Source organism: Sparus aurata, chromosome 18, assembly GCF_900880675.1.
Source record: "Sparus aurata chromosome 18, fSpaAur1.1, whole genome shotgun sequence".
NCBI lineage: Eukaryota > Metazoa > Chordata > Actinopteri > Spariformes > Sparidae > Sparus > Sparus aurata.
In genome coordinates, this window is record NC_044204.1 from 34,278,377 (window position 1) to 34,299,488 (window position 21,112).

General features: G+C 38.9%; 1 protein-coding gene across 6 annotated transcripts in view; it reads right to left on the reverse strand.

Moving 5' to 3' along the window:
• lingo2 (leucine rich repeat and Ig domain containing 2) overlaps positions 1 to 21,112 on the reverse strand; it is a 217,674-nt gene that overhangs the window by 168,383 nt on the left and 28,179 nt on the right. For all 6 annotated transcript variants that reach the window (XM_030396896.1, XM_030396895.1, XM_030396899.1 and 3 more), the window contains one exon: positions 3,236 to 3,308. The gene's annotated coding sequence lies outside the window, so the exon portion shown is untranslated. The remainder of the gene's footprint in view (positions 1 to 3,235; positions 3,309 to 21,112) is intronic.

A 21,112-nucleotide genomic window follows, 5' to 3' on the forward strand; every position in this document is an offset into this window, starting at 1 on the left:
ACAGAACTATGGAAACTGAGAGGTAATGGTCCCTAATTGTGTGACTTCTCATATCAGCAATTGTAAATAATTAATCATGCTTCCAAATGTGAAGGATGGTGTGATGGTTATATGAAGCCACATGTACTTCTGCTTTTTATTAGTGTGGGTGGCTTGGGGTGATGCTGTTAATGGTTGATACGGTGGAAATAGTATGAATTGAATAGAAAGCATGAAAAAGAAGTTCAAAGTGACGTAACAGCAATATACTAACATGGCAGGAAAGTGGATGTTTAGGTGATGGGTGGTTGGAATGACCAGAGGGAAAGTCAATACCCCCTCAAGGCTGTTTCATATCATTAATTAAGTCATCACAGAGAATGATGACTAAAATGGGAAGTTCCGGCCAAATGATAAAAGTTAAGCCATTTAGTTTATGTATAAATAGCTGCAAGATGCTAAATGCAGTGAGTGTGATGCTCCTTTGGCCTAAGAGCTAAAGCAATGAGCTGAATGTGTGCTAAAGATAAGCTGTTGAGAACATTGTTGCCTAACATTTGCATTCACATAAAGACTCTAAATTAATTCAACATTCAATTCAACAAAAGTGCTTTTGTTTATTTTGTTTTTTAGTATTAATTTACAATTAGTCACAGCAACTCAGTGTATTGTATATAGTTAAGTTTTCATCAGTGCAGAATGCAGTATGTCATGCAGTTTGTTTGGTATAAATGTATTGTTTTGTTTCAATATTTAAGTAAGAGCAGCAATTAAAAATGTTTCAAAACTTTTCACCTCAGCATATTGTATTTGATTCCCAAACACTACCATGCAGGTGTTCAGCGTAACTAATCTATTAAACAGGATTAACAATTAAGAAAAGAAGCTCCTAACTCCAGGGCAACCGGCTCTTGGCTTTCATGTAAGGTTTGTATAAATTCAAAGTCTTTCCAAGTAAGTGCCATAAATACTAAAACTTCAGCAAATACACTTGACCACATTTCACATTAGCTTGTGTTTGTAAGGCCAGTTTTAACAACTGAAACTGGGAGTATAATGAGGACGTATACTTCCAGGGCAGAGGAAGTATAATGCCAGCCACTGGGGTCAGAGAAGTTAGAGACTATCATGTTACCAAAGCAGAAACCAGAAACATCAGCGAAGGAAACAATCCAAGTCTAATCGTCCAATCTGCAATGATAAATAATGTTCAGTATACAAGTAAGCCAAACTTAGTAAGTTAAATTATATATTGTCATGTTGCTGACCATTCCCTCTATTTTAAAATAGAGCCTGCTTTAATTAGTTGCGTGACGAGATTACAGAAGGTGGATGGCAGCTGCCTGTGGCCTACAGGCTGGTAGCTTCGGTAGCCAGCAGCACCATGCGCCCTGCTGTCTCTCTGTCTGAAAGCACCTTTAATCCCCCCTACAAAGCTCCTTCAAAAGACCTCTTTGTGTTAGCAACTTCTTTTATGCTTTTTTCGACAGTTTATTACGTTAAAAATGTGTTTAAATAATATATTTTCAATTGTGTTCATAAAAGATAAGATGTCTGGTCACCAATGTCTAAGACAATTCAGGTGATATTAGCAAATTGGTATCTTAAAGTTAAGTCACCTTTGGCTCAAGAAATCTTTTAATAGAATCGAAATAGAATAGAATCCTCAAACACTGAAGACTTTGACTTAGACCGCCAAATAAAGAGCATTTCTTTGCCCCAATTGTAAAACCAAAATCCCATTTATTTTATTCAAATCCTCTTTTACATCAAAAAACAAACTTTGTTAGCAATGAACCTCTTTTAAAACCCTTAAAATAACCTACACTGCAACTGTGCTTCAGTCACAGACTGTGGAGGTGAATCTGAGGTCAGTACCCAAAAGATGCTGTAACAATTATATATGTGATTTTCATTTAAAGGTGGCAGATAGATTACAGTTTGCACCTCCATTCTGTCTTCCACACTCAGCATTTTGTATGTCTCCAAAGAATCACAAGCTGCCTGGAAGGCTACAGTTGGTATAGATCATTTTTACTGTCATCACAATACCAGTAACTGCAGGCTAGTAACAGCAATGTCTGCTTTCATTTCGTCACACTCCCAGAGCTATCAGGGTTTTTTTTACCAGATCCTCATATACCTCAGGCAACATTTCCACCATATCTTTGATCAGTCATATTGGCAATTAAAGTAAAACTACCTTCTCATTACTTTAATAAAAACAGCATCAATGTAGTTACAACGTACATGATTTAAATAATCAAAGACAAAAAGATAATTAACATGATACTGGCTAAATCGTGCCTCGTTGGTTTTCCATTTCACTGTGCCATGTCCTCTCCTATAACCTTGCCAGTACAATTTGGGACTGCTGAATGGGCGCAGTAGCTGGCATTGAGCTGTGAGCTGCTCTTATCATTTTAAGCACAATGATAGGGAGTACAAGAGTGCGGCTTTAATGATTCTGGATTTGTTACCCTGGGCTGAAATCACCATAACCAAACCGTAGAAAAACCCATTTTTAGCCCTTGGGCCACAAGCATCTGTGCCTCCATTTTGAGACGGCTCTTGTAAAACAAATATAGCCTTCTTGCATCACTGGGTGCAACACTGGAACCTGACATTTATAAAATGTGTCTTACTGATATGATTATGCAACAATAATTCTACAAACATTTCTTGTGTATTATGAGATACAGAAATTGGGCTACTAGCATATATGTATTTTCACTGCATTTATGGCTGCTAAATATACTGTAGCAGATTCAAAAAAGCTATACATGAAACGAACAGTGCATTCTGTTGGCCTATTTTGAAAAGCCACCCACGGATTCACCTGATATCAATGCACCTGCGGGTGAGTTTGTATATAACTACCACTTTCAAGAGGGAAACCGACATAGCGAAAAGATGCCAGAAGCTCTTTCAATCATGTCACAGTTCCCCCCATGTCCAAAATGCTCTTCCTTACAAAATACGTCATGGTAAACAAGGAGAGGAAGGAAAAATGGTCATATTTGACCATTATGTTGGTTTCCACGTCCATTTCCCTAAATGGAAAGGATTCTTATCCTCATATTACCTTTTCTTTCCAGCAGGTAGGGTCCTCAACCTGTGTCTTTTCATTGCAGTTTCTTAGCCAACACGTTTTTTGTTAAAATCTACAGTACAACAAGTCATGCATGAAGCCCTGCTGTTATTCCCTCAGGAACACATTTATCCCTGCTAATAGAGACACAAAAGATTAACTTACCATACTGGAACAGAGGCAAGGAACATGTCTACTTTCTGCCAGTAGAGTGGATAGGTGCCTACACAGATTCAGCCTGAAACACAGAAAGAGAAGACTTCTGTAAGGACACGCAATAATGACTTACAGTATGTTATTCCACGAGACAGATGCATCAGAAACATTTGGAATGTCAGGTTGCAGGAAGCTTGTGTCATCCACTCATTGTACTCCACGTCACACACAACCACCAGCAGGATGCTGAAATATAGATGTAAATCCTTGACTTTATACAACCCCCATCTGGGCTACCCTGTATATTAAGGGACATTATTCACACAGCACGGTATAATATAAGCTTGCAAATTTACATGTCAGAAAGTTTATTGATTTATTAAGAGACAATATCCTACAGGACTCTACAAGGCTTTTAAAGATAATAAAACATTATTAAATTCTTCAGAACAGGCTGGTGCAGATCAGAGAAACATACGGTAGTCTCATCTTGTAAAATTCAGAGATATGAACATCACTTTGAGTTTGTAGCTTGCTATTCATTTGTGAACCTGTCAACGCTAACATTCTATTTGTGATTGTTTTTAATGAGTTATTTGTAAATCAAAATGGCGTTCCACTGGAATTAGGATGAGGTGATGTGAAGATTTTTTCTTTAAGACAATTACAATTTCTTTACTGGTATATGTTCTTCTGTCATGATAAAAGAAGGTGTAATACCTCAGAGTGTATTGGACCATTGGGGACAATGTTGCAGAAGAATGAGCAGGAGTGCTTATCAGATATACAGAAATCTTGCAACAAAGTGATGAATACCTTGATTTATCTGGCATTTTATTCAATGGATTAGCCTAAAAAGAGATAATGATTAAAACTGTAATATTCCTTGGAGATAGAGTTGTGTTCATTTCGCCCGCCCCTGAAATCATGTCATCAATTCCTTTGTTGAAAGAAGCCAAACACATACAGTTTTGTACACATTCAGTATGTATGTGCATAGGCTGTCAGACGTTTTTAAAAAAACACAAAAAGCACTTGTTGTCATTTCAATTGAATGGTTATGCCATTTTTTTTCCCATAGGAAGACTAGCAGCAGCATGGGTTTCTACTGCTGTCAACCTGAAGCACTTTAAACAATAAGAAATATGCCGCTGTGTAGCAGCATCCAAAATGTCTGTCATTTCTCAATGTTTCAACTATTTACACTGACTATGGAATGTTTAGCTGTTGTTAAGAAAAATGCTTTCCAAAGCTAACGATGATGCAGCCATTGGTTTGTGTCCTCATTTAAATTCCTAGCTTTAATACAGTATTATTCAATATCCTCTGTTGTGTTCTGAAGTGAAGACAAAAATAATAAGCATAGAAAAACTTCAATCTGCCATTCACTGCATCGCTGCAATTCTGACAGCAATGTTTTGAAATAATGAGAGCCCTGGCATGGTTTACCCTTAAAGTATGAGCCAGCAGAAATGAAGATGGCAGGAAAAGTCACAAGCTTTTAACATTTAATGATTACATCTAGGCTTTCTATTGGCTGTAGTCTTTACACTCGAAAGGCTAACCACTGTCCTGTCTGTTTTAATCACAGCATTGTAAGGAATTGTTTAGAAGAAAGAAAGAAAGAACGAAAGAAAGAAAGAAAGAGATGCTGGTCCCCTTTTTCGGATCTGCTGGATGATCCTGGCTCTTCTTCACAAAGGGGGAATAATAGCTCTGTCCTGGAAAAGGATTTGGGTGGAGTAAGGGTGATAGGACATGGAGAAAGAAAAGAAGAAGAGGGGATGAAATCTTGAGAATGCCAAGGTCAGCAGAACTCTGTGAAATGAAAAGCTGCCAAACATGCACACACACGCACGCACAGACACACACACACACACGTATATAGCAACCCACTGTCCATATTAGCTCTTCCCGGAAGACAACCTGCTGAGAAGTGCTAAATTACCACTGGGCTCACTCTTAGCTTTATGTGGCTGCACATCTCCACATACAAACACACACTTTCTCTACATTTCGTTTCCTGTTATTCAGTCTCTGGTCATGTTGAGATTGTCAACTTTTCAATCTCCCATTGCTGCATTGAGATAGGGATATTCCAGCTTTCATGAATGCTAGCTGTCACCACTCAGGACCTTGTTAACTCTACTGCTTTGTCCTGCTAACCGCAGGCGATTCCATATCTGTTGGGGTCATATATGAACTAGGCATGTCAGGTTTGGAAAATTGCTACAGTGTTAATTATTTCACCAAGAACACCAGAGAGTATTGGTGTTACCGACTTTAAAATACATATTTTCTTTGGCTACTTTGAACAAATGCTTTTTATAAAAGCTCTACAGCTCTAAGAAAATGCTTACAATAGGACACATTTCACACATAAAAGCTTTGCATGAACATCATTGGCTACACTGGCTGGAGTCTAAACAAAATAAATGTTTTAACCTCCTGTATACATTCACCAATTGCTTGTCTGTGCACAAGAGCTTTATTAATGCTGTACGTAACATACTGATACACTGGCAAATTTCCATCTTTTTTGGCAACCATACATGCTGCCATTTAGCTAAAACCATAGTTTGTGCTATATATCAGATGACCTACAGTCTAACCCTCCTACTTGCAACTGCTGCTTATTTTTGTGACTACCACTTTTTATTTTCTACTGTGCTACTGACTAAATTGAACTGTATGTCTTGCTTTATGAATTCACATGGTATTTCAGAAAATACTCATCAGCAGTGTGAAGAAAGTTTCTGTCACACTAAAACAACGCTCCTTGCGTGCATCTTAAAGTGTATTTACAAAATGAACTCAAAATCAGTACACAGGTTGTCAAACATCGCTCGATCAGATTGTAATTTCTTCACAGTGTGACACTGTGATGAAATACATTTTACGTCGTGATAAAGTAGCAGTCCACCCTGACCGCATAACAGTAGTCTGGAGGGCATAAGAATAACTGTTACATGCTGAATGAACTATAAAGGGTTTAGAGGCAAATTTATGTTTTGGGGATATACAGAATACAACTTACTTGACATGTGCATGTGTATGAAAAAGAAATGTGAAAAGAAAAAGTGGGAATAAAGAAATTACAATTTCAGAAACGGTGCAGCAGATGTCCACATTCTGCAATATTATCGAGCTGCAGCGCCGTACAGTTCTAGATGTACGCATGTGCGAGTTCCATACCCACCGTTTTAGACATACGCATGTGCAAGAGCCACTGTTTTGGGCATACGCATGTGCGAGTGGAAATAGAACCTTTAAGACTGTGTACTGCGTTGCCTAGATACGAGAGAGCAACGTCATCAGATAGCGCCTTGTATTTGTTGTGCTAGTAGCGCACATGCTACGGACAGATGCCTATTTTTAGATTTTTGTTAATGAATGATAAAAAAGTAGCCGTACAACCGGGCATAGTCAGTTAATGTTTATGTTAGTAATAAACATCAAGCATTTCGGAAACCCCAGTAAGAGTGTTGCGGTACAAACTACCTCAACCAAGAAACAAGTACCCAAACTGTTACACACTTTTACGTCTTGATGAATAAACTGATCTAGATTCAGCAATATGTCCGATAGCTGTTAAGTGTGTTGTGTGGGTTTCTGCACATGCGTACGTCTAAACCGGTGGCAGTCGCGCATGTGTACATCTACAACGGCTGCGTCTAGAACTGGTAGGGCGGGGCCTTCGGGACGCTCCGGTTCTGCAGTTAGTCCCTTCTCGCATTCTGTCCCTGGAACATCTTGTAAAAGGGAAACAAAAACTTTCGGCCAAAGTACAGTAACGTCACGCCACCACACTCGCTTCAGTATGTGGCAAAATAGTGTGTGTGTGTGTGTGTGTGTGTGCGGTTGTATGTCATTCCACAAAGTTTGTTCACGCTACATTTAGTTGAGAAGTTTTGCCTTTTTATATTAAAGACGACTCCCACTGCCACACCCAGTTATAGTCAACAAGTTGACTCGTCTTTCAGTTCATCACAACCCTTTCTTGTGAAAGTATGTGAACAGACCTGCAAACTCCTCAGAGTAAAAAAGGTGACAGTGTCACGGGGGGGGGGAGCTGTTGAAGTATCTATGGTCATATTATGCTATATAAGAAATGAGACTGACAACTTCTCTCATGAAATGTGCAACAGCACACAACTTTAATAGCACAATCTGCTGCAGAATAAAAAAGCAAGTTTTAACAAGATGAATATAGGTTTTGAAAATGTTGCTGTCTCTCTGCTTGGAAGAAAGGTGCTGGCTACACTGTGTTGATGCTACGACCTGCACCTTCTTCTTGTGCACTTCTGTTTGACAGTGTGCCTGCAGTGCATGGCTGCCCTTGTTTGCATAATTAATAGCCGTTTTTATACTGGGCAGCAAGCCGCCAATTTGGCCGTCCTTTTTGCCGCCAGGTCCGCGGATTTAGACAGAGGGCGGTATATTGGGGGTCTGTTCTGGTCCGCCAATTTGACGCCTTGCAGGGTGCACTTTTTTCCACCTCCATTGCAATCTAAATCCGAGACGTCGATATGCCGGAAACTGCATGAGATGGGCGGAGGTGTCAATGATGTGCACTGTTGTGCGACCCACAGCCGGCGAGTTTTAAAACCAGGAAACAGCTGATCACAGCAGTCAGTCCATCACTTCATCCGCGGACGTCAAGATGAGCAACTGGAAAGCCGCTGAGATCCGGGAGATGCTAGCGTCTCCTCGGTCTCTGTAGCTGTTTGGTTGTGTTCGCTTGTTGTTGTAGCGGCAAGCTACGAACCGTCGCTACTTTCAAATTAAAAGCCCCCCGTTAAGAACCCAGTTCTAAACTCCAATGGGGTGCAATGTAAAGCTCTTTTTTTGAAGACAAATTTGTTGCCTCCAGCCTCCAATCAGTCCCCTCACCTCAGCGTCATCGACACGTCTTGAAAATGAGTTGTAGAGATAGAAAAGTTGTTTTTATCGAATTCAAGGCTCCCTTCAGGCGCGCACATGTTCGCAGTTCACTGATAATCTCTGGTACACGTCCATGTCCCGTCCATAACTCCCCCTCCCCCCAAAAAACTCTCCGGTTCTACGCGATTCACATGAATGACCCAATTGACCAAGAAAACGGCGATTGTCGCAGAAAAGCAACAAGTTTGCAGGTATGTGTGAATCAATTTGGAAGTTTAGCGTCTTTTTGTTATACGCCCCTCTCATTGCCACACCCACGTTCAGTAAACTGCCTTCAACACTAACATCCTCACACACACACACATTTACACACACAACCTCGTTCCAAATTTCAGACATCTAGGGCAAAAACTTTGCTTGTTAAAGGAGGGGGAGATTTCTGTTGACTAACCAACAGGAGTGCCAGCACAAAACTAACCAGTACAATGTCTATCAGGGCCTCCATAAATTATCACAAATTATGACATACAGGTTTTAATCACGGCAGTTCAATGCAGGGTTTTCCCTGCCATTATACGGCTTAGGCGCAGCACCCAAGCATTTTTGCCTCCCACCTAATCAGGGTTCTCCCCAGACGGTGGAACAGCGCCACTACGCCGCTATACCGCTAGGTCAGCGCCGCTATACCGCTAGGTCAGCGCCGCTATACTCCACGCGCGACGGTGACGAGCGTCCGTCCCCCGGCTGACGGAGTTGATGACCATCTGTCCGTGTCCCCCGGACTGACGTTAATGAGCGTTCGCACCCCCCCGGACAGACGGTACGCCGCAACACTAAAAATTTCTGGGGAGAACCCTGCAAAGTATATACATTATATATCATCTTTCTCCAGAGAAGCATTGTGAAGTTATGTGAATCATTTTACTGTCATTGAATTGTTACTTCACTTATGATAAAACCTTGTTACACTGATAAATTGCACATGATTCTCTTATCTTCTTTCCCGTCAGCAGGACTATAAAGGATGTGATAGGATGCACACTTCCGACACTCATGTTACTTCCTCCATTGTAGATCATTTGTTTTATTATATCATAAACACAAAGATTTTTCCAATACTGTATACTGCCTTCATGCCTCCGGAAGGAATGTCCTTAACTGTGTTCTAAGAGGTTATTTAGTGTTTCAATATAATCCATATAGTCCATTACACACTTATACTTTCGTCCTCTTGTGAAATTTCAATGAGAAACAAAAACACTGTTCTGGTTCGGCTGCATGTTGAACTAGTTATCAGTCTTAAAACATTCATGCTTATTCATAATAAAGGACTCAGTGCAGACAGGGAGAATAGGGGAAACATTTCAACATCACGTGGTGTATTTACCCACTATAAGAGTGTCTTTTGTAATCTTTTGAAAGACCTCCCTTAACTACCGAAGTGCCTTTTGTGATTGTGCATTGTTTTTGTGTCGATATGGATAGGGAGTTTTGCAAAACATTCCGATTTTTTCACAGCATTTCAATCAATCTCTGCCATTCACTGTCCTCATCAAGATACTAAAACTACCTTGAAAAATATTGTTTTTTTAAATGTATATTTCCTGCCTCCTGATTGCATTCATCGTCGTAATTTCTCAGGGAGTTCCCTGAAGGCAACAGGTGCTAAATAATTGATGGGCCTGAAAGCTGTTTGGCTCTGTGAGGGAGAGCCTGCAACTCCCGTGGGAAACAAAAAGCACCAGCAGCTTTGAAATCAGCGGAAGCAGGCAAGCCATCGTTAGAATTAGTATTGTGTTCTGTCACGCCAAACATTTGGTGTTGAGACAATGCAGTACAGTTTCTCTACAATAACGAAGCCTTGGAGGCAGAAACATCAAAGGCCCAGTTTGTCTCGGCTTTGGTTTACAAAGACAATAGACAGAGATAGATATATAGTTAAGACTAATTTCAAAGAGAACTACTGACAGTTTCATTGCATGTAAAGTGCTACAGCAATACAACAGTATGCATCTTGATGTAGAAAACTACAGGAAACAACACACAGACAAGATAACCTAATCATGTTGGAGCAAGTAAATCAAGAGTATATAATTAATGATGCAACCATTTATTCTTTTTATACAACATAAAAAACAGTGCATGATCATGGCTGGCCCTTAAGCATCTTGAACTGAAGACTTCAATTTGTTTAACGGGGTGAGCATCCTGATTGGTATGATAGTTGTTCAATAAAATATCTGGAGCAGTCTCATAAACAGTGTCACCTTTCCCACTGGGACCTTTGCAGATACCTTTGGGAGGTTTTAAATCTCGAGAATCAGTATGTAGGCCACAGTACAAAGGCTTTGGAACAGAAAGAGAACACAGGATCCATCCAAGGTTTTTAAATGCCACAGCTGAGACAGATAGTGTCAGAGAGATTTACACACTGCTGGAATAAAACTGTTTCATCCAGTAAAGTAAGTATCTAGTACAGTGGTGGCACTTAAATGTACAGTATGTAATTTTCACTGCTAGTGCTCTCTCAATAAAAACAATAATAAAAGTGAAGTAGCATGGGGTCACAAGAGTTTCAGTCTGTATTGTTAAACCACCACCTCTGTTGGTAGAAATCTATCTTCTGTGACTCATGCAGAAATCATGTCAGAGACAAGGTTTCAAAGTTATATTCACATTGCGTTTAGTCATGTTCAGCAACTTCCTTCATCTCTCTTTGATGTATTATCTGGTGTTTACAGCAACTAAAGAGGGTAAAGGGGATAGTTTACATATACTTGGAAAAAACACCATCAAATGCATATAGAGCAGATTTAGTCAGATATTCACTGATAATTAGCTTTCGAAAGAGAGCACTCAAATATTTTAATCACCTTAAATCCAGCCCCCTAGACATCCTCTCAATCCAAAGCTCTCCAAACCCAAAGGCTGAGCTCAGAAAAGAGTCCCCCTATGTCAGTTGATGTGAGGACAAACTGTCGCCTCTCAGACAGACGCTGAGCAGTCTCACATCAACGCTGCGTTCCAAACACCATTCAGAGTAAACCAAATTACAACACAATGTCAAGAAACCTACTCAGAAGACTGGAGAGAAGAAACTAACAGTAAAGTAGATTAGAATGTTATCTGGACATAGAAAGAGATTATGAATGAGCAGAATATCTCAGATTCACTCTCAGCTTTCTGAGATAATCTGCCAATTCACAATCTCCTTCTCAAGAGTAAAAACTCAGTTGCAGCTAAGGTGGAGACAGAAATGCACTTCTTCCTACAATGAACAACATTCAGTAAATTACGGAGCATTTACTCATTGCTACAAGTTAAATTCTGCCATTCTCCAACATGTCTAGTCATTGATCAACGTTTCAATGCTGAAATGTGAAATATTATATCTTGGAATAATCACGGAATTGTATAATAGCCAACCAAAATAAAGATTAATGACAGGAGGTATGCAACAGATGGATTTAAAATGGATACTCACAGAGATGTTGTATTTCTGAATTGCATCATGTATAATATTATGTGCTGTTGTGTTAACTTGTGTTAACGATCTGTCAGAGACTATGATTATCTTTCCCTTATATGATATGAAATACAGAAAGTCGAAAGCATTGATACTCCTTTGGGACTCGTCATTACATAAAAACACAGAAGTACGAGGATGACATTTCTCGAGGCCAGCATGTTTGACTGAGTTGAAGGAAACAGCATTTTTAACGTGACAACTTCGCAGAAGCACAGCAACCAGACCATTATGGAAAAGCTGGACATAGTGCAAGTACAAATCAGTACAATTGTGTGGCATAAAAACAGGATGTTTTTATCTTAATTATCTACAATTCTAACAAATATAGATAGTATAAAGTATATATTGACTACATATAATAAATACAAAGGCAGTAAAAGTCAGAGAGAAAACTGTTTGAGGAATAAATATGTTATGATAATACTAATTTCTTCAGATATGTAATAACCCAAACTAAAAATGTTAAAAGTCTTACTTCTGTATTCCTGCAGAACAGCTCAAATGAAAACTACACTATTTGCAAGCATCAGTGGCAGGCTTTTATTTCAGTGGGTATGGACATGACACTTATTGCATACTGATGTGCTGCCAGCTCAAGCAAGACTATTGTGATGTTTGCATTTAAAATCAATATTTCACACTCCATGAAATCAGCCTCTATACAGTATTAGGCAACTTAATGTCTGAAGAGAAGCTGTATTGAAATGGAAATACTGCACTATCAATACACAACAGATCTGCATAGCCATCAGAGCATAAAGTCTAATCAGATTCATCCTATGCTATGACAAACACACTGTAAATGACTATTTTTCCCTTTGCTCTTGTGAAGATCTTTTATTTTAATGAGATTTGTTGGACTTAATTTCACATGAAAACTATGATGTTAAAAAAAATGCATCACATGTATTTATGTCAATTATTGCTTCTAAAAATAACTGTGGATAAGTTCAAACTTCCAATCTTAGTGTAAATTTAACAGTGTTTCCATCAGAGTCATTTTACTTCAGACAGTTATGGATCAAAGGAAGAATGAATACGATTCATTTTCACCAAAAAAAGATAATATATCCGACACCATTCTCTAGAGTGCTGTGTTTCACTACATAGCCCATACATTTCCTTTTACTTGTTATTCTGACAGAGACCAGGAGTTACGAGATTGCCTCGTCCCTCTATTTAAACTTTTTCTAAAAAAAATAAATAAATACTGTATTGCTAAAAAGTAAGAGCCAGGCTTTACCAACAATACAATAGTTAAATAATACAGACTAAAGCTCTCATGATCCAACGCTACTTCATGACATCACCTGATTATGTCTTTTATTATTGTTTTAATTGAGAGATCACAGTCGGCAGACTGTTATGTTCAAAGTAATTTAGCATTGTTGTGTGCAAGAACATAGTTTGCAGTTTCCAGAATGTTTAAGATTTTCGTGAGGAGTTAAATGGCATAATGCTGAAAATCATGACTAAAATTTCTTAGAAACACCTTCACTGTTCTCAGAACAATCTAAGAACAGTATAACTATGTTCTTTGTGAGAATAAAGGTAATACTTTTTAACATGGTAATTGCTTGTGATTTAAAGCACTTAAGAAGTTCTAAAAGGTTAATTAAACTTTCCATTAAGTTTCAGATAGTTTTACTAAGGAAGTTCTTTCTTCAGTGCATTGGCCAGATTAACTGCCAAGTGTTTCCAGCATATCAGATACTGACTTTTATCACTAAACTACACTGTATTTTGAAAAATGATATGCAGAAGTGCATTATAAAGAACATCCGCTCTATTGGTGAAGACAATATTTGCTCTCCATCCTATGAATATGCTCCTTTTTAAAGTTGGAGAATCTTTATTTCTTACACTCAAAAATTACGTCATAGCCATGACTTCACTTCAGCAAAGACATTCAATCAAAAACAGATCAAAACAGATGTCCACGCCTTATCATGCAGCAAGGCCTATTCTGCCATTATAAAGTAAGGATGTATGTAGTACAGACACAGTAGTATATCAGGGAAGATATATTATCTGCTAATGCCTATGAGTTTTAGGCTTATGGAAGAAATTGCAAAAGCACTTTTATACATATTATTTATTTCTTAATATTGGTACGTGTATACAAAAAAAAGGCTACCAATCCTCCACTGATCACCAGATATGTGTCTGTACACACCGTCAAATAAAGCTAAATGCTTTAATTTTAACCTCTAAGTGATGATTTTATTACAGGTATATTTTCAATGCACATTTTCTACCTTAGGCGAAAAGATAACAGCATTGAATTGCCTTGGTGTTGAACAGCATCACCAATTGAAGTTGTTTTAGCCTTGTCCAACATGAGATGGCTTTTTGACAGGGCAGGAAAATAGCTTTGAACAATACCAGTGAACTCTTTGCTATAAAAAATAAATGATGATGACAATGCTTCCGACAACAGAGATTGGACCATCTGACCCATGTTCAACTGCTGTTCACATGAAACCCTTTGGCCTTCAAAGTTCATGTCTGAATATTTTGAATAAGATCATCCTTACTTTGTTTCAGTTTTCTTTCTCATTAAAGAAACTGAACATAATTACAGAATTTTGTTGCACTTTTCAGCAGTTCTCATACATTTTGCCTGACATGAATAACAATGCTGTGGGTGCTTTTAATAACTCTAATGAGAAATTGTAAATAACAGCTTACACTTCTGTGTTAACTTATTTGAGGATGCAAACACAATCTGACACCGATGCTGAAGCTGCCACTGTAGCTGTTGCCCTTGGTAATGTGGCATATATTTAAGTATGTTGGCACTTCAGTGTCAGTGTTTCTTTCCCACTGCCTCTATGAAGAAACATCTTCAAAGCAGCACCAGAAAGAAACATGTCATGTTTGTGGCAGCAAGTGATGACTGTTTTCACTTTTCACCTTTTCTTCTAATAATATGCATCTCTGTTTATATCTGACATAATTTTCAACTGCAGTTATGTTTCTGCCAGAAATCATTAAATTAGCTACTATATTTCTAATCCCCCGCAAGTGGTGAGGATGCCTTAAAGACGGCTATATTCTGCTGATTGGATAAGACATGCTTTAGGCCCTAATGAGGAAATGCAATGAATTTTATATTGTGTTTTGGCTGTGTTATTTTGTTTGTTTGTTTTGCTTTTGTAATACAATGCATTATCACATTTTGTGTAATGGTCAGAGTTAACAAACAACCAAAATTAATTAAACTATTGGCAATCGAGCAGTCAAACAGTGGAGGGTGCCCCAAGACACAGCGGCTGCCTCTAAAACGTGCACTGTGTGTATAATTGAGGTCTAACAAATTTGTGGAGTTGATTTTGTTTCTCATAAAACATAAACAAAGCAAAGTATTTTCAAGCCTGCATGGTTTACATCCTTGTTTACAAACAAGAAGTCTTCTTCTTTCCTGCCTTAACTGGTGTATCGCTGCATTTCTTGGCACATTACAGCCGCTTGTAGATCAGTGGAATAGTTTGAAGCCATTGGAAGGAATGTGTAAAACGGGGATCGACCCCAAGTTAAGAACAGGTGATTGCCCCACCAGATAAGTGAAGGACAGACAAGATCAATCAAGATCAAGAGTCTCTGAAATGTAGACTGAGACAACCACAGACATGTAAGTAAGAAAGATATCCTACCAAAAAGTTTATGGATAAAGCACACAAGGCAGCTAATTCTGCTAAACTGTCTTCACAGTTGCATAGCCTTTGCCTTATACAAATGACTGGATTTTAAAAAGATGTACAGCTGATCAGTTTGCCTCAGTTCCTGAGTGTGCTGATGTAATGGGCTCAGGCCCTGACCAGGCGCAATTAGACCTCAGCAGCTCAACCTCTACCTTCCCTCAGGAAAAAAAAAGTGACCGCAGCTCGGCTGACTGGGTTAAATAGAACTCAGACAAGACTTTTGGAAAAAATCCAGACTTCAAGGGAAATCCAGGGAAGTAGACTACACCAACTTCTTCATCAGTCACTGTAAAGTGAATGAAGCTCACCTATAAGATAATGATTGATAGAAAACCTGTTTCAGGAGCAAGACAATTTGGATGAACCAATAGATACCCAATTGTCCCAAGGTGCTATAAAGGACAATGCCTCAGTGCATGCAAGACCATGTCCAGACCCAACAGAAGTCATTTACGTCCTCATTTTGAAAATTGTGAACTAGTGGGCAACCTAGAGGAAAAACCGAATTGAAAAATTCACTTCAAAAAGTCACTTCACTCACTCATCAGCAACATTAATATTTATTCTGCTGGTGTCTGCTGCTAGTTGTTTTCACAGAAACTTGCCAATACCATCGGCTGTCCCAGTAGAGCTAATCTAAAAGCAGCTGATTGTCACCAGCAGACCTCTGGAAAACTGCCACATGGGAAAGACATAAGCACTGTGACTGGAAGACAACTGAGGCTCAACTAGTGGAAGACAGAGAGATCAAGGAATAAAGGGAACAGGAATCTGAGGATTTTGCCCAAAGACTGACAACCAATCCAAACACATCAAAAGAATTCAGTTATTTAACCCACTCACGTGAGTTACAACACAGACTGTAACTAACTGCACACTGACGAAATTGAACTAATAAGACATTAAAGATAATGCTTAATGTCCAAAATAACGCATAATAATGAATCTTTCTATTGGATCAAAGGAAGTGGACAATGAGTGACAAAGCATGTATTATCAGAACACTGAGCTTTTAAAGTTCACTGTCTTGGGTTAATGCTGCTGTACAAGCGTGCTTTGTTCACATGTCTTCCTAAAACTGTGGAGAGAGAGTTACTTATTCTCTTGTATACCCTGATTTAGGGATAGGCAATGTATTGATACAATATCATTATTGTGATAAGATACTACACTGTATATCGTCTTAAATTTTGGATATCGCTATACTGTGATATGAAATGAGTGTTGCCTCTTCCTGGTATTAAAGGCTGTATTAGAGTAAAGTGACCAGACTGTTCTGCTTGCTTTAAAATTGCCTTTACCCAAGTTATTCCATTCACGTTACTGATGATTATTTATGAAAATAATCTCAAATAGTCTATCACATATTATCTCTTCAGTACGTGGTCCTATGTGATATTTGTTAAAGCTAGTTAATTAAATGTAGTTCCAAGCTAAGGCTTAGGCTAAGTCCTAACCTACCCAAGATTTCAGATACATTTTACACCAAGTGCTGAATAAAAAAAAAAATCTTTTTTAAAGTTTTTAAAGTTATTAAGCAAGAAGGTCTTTGGTGCAATATTCATAGATAATCAGCTACATTCTCTGTGTATCAGACTTTCCCCTTATCACTGCAAGTGTGAAGGACTTTCCAAGCTTAGTATTATCACTGAATGCACCTCGTGTGCATGGTGATATTACTTTCAAACCATACAGGAGAAATTTTAAATGTCACAGCATAACAGAACAGTGGCTAACACATCCTCCAATTACAGAGCAGCAAGGCTGGTGTAAAGAACATACCATAAATCTAAAGCATGGAAGACCTGAGATTTGTTTTGATATCACCTTTTTTCTCCAACTGTTAATCCTTTATATGATGAGCCATAAAACGTATATATTAAAGAAGAGTGCCAACTAACATATTAGTACATTGTGACTGTGGAGAAGGTCACCCCACATAAAATGATGAATAGTTTTCTCAAAATAAAAAGATTCCATTGAAAAATGTGTGAACTGTGTTATTAGTCTATTACCATAATTGGATGTATTTTTACAAGCACAGCAGACTGTGTCAGATGTGCACGGTATGCCTGCTTTAGCTATCGTATACAACCCCAGTTTGTTTACTGACCCGAGAAAAACTAGCAATGTCCTTGTGCTGGCTGTGTAGGTAGTGGTGCTATGCATGCATGCTCTTAATGCTCCTTGTGTACATATTTGAATGAAAAAGAAATGTCAACCAAAAGAGTTCATTCCACAATGCAAACTCCCCTCCTTTTAAAGTTCTCTGTGGTACTATTTTCTCTTATACACCAGGTTGAAAGTTATTCAGAAGTTAAACATAGCACCAGATAGATTCAGACATATTTAAAAGTTGAACATAGCACCAGATAGATTCAGAGATTTGGTTCTTAATGTGGAGAAACTGGTATGTTAAGTGGCTGATAAGAGATCCACAGAGCTAAAACATTTCAACACCAAATGCAAATACATGGAGACAACCTGCCATAAGCCAGCAAGTGGGGGTAAAAAAACACTTAGATATACAGTATGTGTCAAATAAGTTTCTTTCATTGCTCACTTAACTGTGCAAATCTATTTTTCTCTCATCTAATTGCTACATTACAGTTTGTTTATGGTTTTTACTTTACTAGCATACTCATTTATAATTTAAATGTCAACAGAATATAGAAGATGCTAAACATTAGCACACTCCAAATGGCCTACAGCAGAGAGAGCAACTTAGTTAAACATACTTTACCCTGCTGGGACGGTATCCCATTTACATATAACAGTTCTAACTGGGTATTCCGGACTGCAGTGGTTAATTTAGCTGAATAAAAATGTGGCGACTGTATTGTAATTAAAAGTGTACTGACATATACATAAACATCATTTGACTTCTATTCTGCACCATGTTTTCATTGTTTGACTTGCTAATTAATGTTTTATATAATCTAATATGGTGCATTGTTTACTGCTTAGAAATGTTGCAACTTTTCAGTATTTTTAGTCATCCCCTGAACAGGAACCACAAACACAGGCAAGAATAATGCGAGTAAATTTGCTTAAATCCTTTTTCAGGGTGAAAAAGAGCATCTTGTCTTATTTTCCCTATACCTTTATACTGGAAGCCTTATCTCCCCACTGCAGTGTTTTCTTTTTTTGTTCTCCCAATGTCATGCTACTATTCATCCCCAATCTGCCTCTGTTCTGAACAACAAATCACCGTTTGCCTCTTTTTGTCTTCAGGACAACCAACTGTCTGTTTCTTATTCAGGCTCTCAGCCTCCTTGCCACATTGTCCTCACTTGCTCATTGTCTTTGCCTCCGTCTGCCCCTTGTTATTTATGGAATGCAAAACTGCAGGAGTAGAAAGAAGTAGCCTGGAGCTATACGATGCCCACAGCCAAGCTGCCCGACCACTGCCAAGAGATTATGGAAAGGCCTTGTCAGCGACAGGAAGCATTCTGTCACCTCTGCCACACCACCTTCCCCTGCTAGTCTTCCAGCCTGATTAACACTCCTACGTAAGGATAAAGTGATGACTTGGATCCCATTTACCCCTGGTATTAAAATGTCACCTATATCTGGACATGTTAACCCGGATGAGAAAAAAAACAAGTTAATGCAAGTGGAAATGTGTCGTGATCAGAATGTGATAAGCCTCATCGATCCGGAGGGCATCCATACACATCCTAACATGATACAGATATTTGTCTTTAGTTAACGTAAGATATTTGTTGCTCAAATTTAAAAAACAACAAGTGTTGTTGGCTGAAAGAGACGTGTCTCTTATACATCATGTTAGTACATTCCAGCTGTCATTCAACAAAAATGCGTGAAAATGAAAGCAGTATGGTGACAATGAATGATTTATAGTATAAAAAAATGTGTGTTTGTGTTGCACTCATCTGTGCCGATGATCGGCATATACTTTTTCTAGTCACAGAGAGGCCTACTCGCCAGTACTGAAACACTGTATCTTTATGTATTCAATTTGCTGGATTTATAAGAGGTGATAAAATATTAAGAATTTGTAAGAGACAGTGTTTCACAAGGTCAATAAAGTTTCCCCTGGCTCAACAAGTCACACAATTCTGTGAATTTTAAGAGGGTCTGGGGCAGATTTCAAGCCACCTTAAACTGCTCACATGCAGGTTTTACGCTGAAGGAGGTAGATCTGGTCTCAAAGACAGTAACATGAACGCATTTAAAATACCAGGATGGGATTGTTTATTATCTGAAAAACGTATTTCGGACACAGATTCCATTTCATACCTGCTGCCATAAGGACATATTGAGGGTTTCTTTCGGTGAAAACTACAGTTCTCTTAAATCCTTCCAAGTAGTGGCAGTGATAACAGGGAATTATCTCACACTCAAGGCCAAAGTTGTTTGAGCGCAGCAATAGGCAGCCATGGAGAGCAGATTATTTGTTAACTTATGGATTTGGGATGTTTGCCCTGACCATGTCTTTCCTCTATTCCTGCTATTTTAGCCTCAGATCCAACCTTAAAAAATGCTTAGACACATTTTAGTGTATAAGCTCATAGAGTGATATATATTCCATGCATCAGTCTGATGCAAATTTGTTTGTAATAAACAAGATGTCTATATTTCTATAATTGATTTAGCTGCTGAAATTTAATACAATAAAGATAATTCCTTGACCATCCAGTGGGCATATGTCATCTGAACAAAATTATAGTAAATCAGATTCAATTAAAGAGTTTTTATTTGGGCGTTATCTTTTCTTATCTATAAAATTAATTCATTTGTTCCTTAGCTCTCTTCCTTATTCACATTTTACACTCAAGTTGATAATGCCAGCAGGGTTCTCCCCAGACGGTGGAACAGCGGCGCTGCGCCGCTATACCGCTAGGTCAGCGCCGCTATACTCCGCGCGTGACAGTGACGAGCGTCCGTCCGTCCCCCGGTTGACGGCTAGGAGCTCCCGGCTGACGGCGATGAGCGTCCGTCCGTCCGTCCCCCGGCTGACGGAGTTGATGACCGTCCGTCCGTGTCTCTCCCCCCCCCCCCGACTGACGTTGACGAGCGTTGCCCCCCCGGACAGACGGTGCGCCGCTACACTCAAAATTTCTGGGGAGAACCCTGGCCAGCTTTTGTGAGAGTATTTATTTTGAAGAGCAGATTACGGTAGTCTACTGTGAAAATATAACAGATCCAAAGATGAAGTTGACTCCATTTTCCTCCAAGCTCAAGTAGCTGTCAAGCTGTCAGATTCTTCACTATACAACTCCCCCTAACCCCAGACCCAATCAATTGCAACAAAGGTACAATAGTATCCCACAGCTAGTGTTGGCTTCCCGCTGCTGCTGTACACCAGGTGTTGGATGACTTTGTTGTAAAATTTAAGGAGGGAATTGCCTTACCACCAAGGTCAGGAACAGTGCTTAAACCAGGATGTCACATTCCCCATGTCTGGTGTAAGCCTTCAGAACCAAAAAGCCCCTTCAAACTCTACTGTAAAGCTTGGTTAACCATAAAACCAATTACCATAAAAATCACCTCATGGGTTTCACATAAGAGGATGGTAAACACATGCTGCTGCATACAAAGTAGAGACGGCAGGAGCTCGATGACTGAGGAGCCATTTGAAATCACTGACTTTAGTCCCTTATGTGTTTTCGGTGTCTGTTAGCCCTAAGATAAAAGATCTGAGTAAAATATTGAGGAATGAAAAAGATTGTGGATGAAAGAGTGAGCTCCCAGGAATAACCGAGGAGCCAACATAAGGACATGTATAAATACCTGTAATCATAT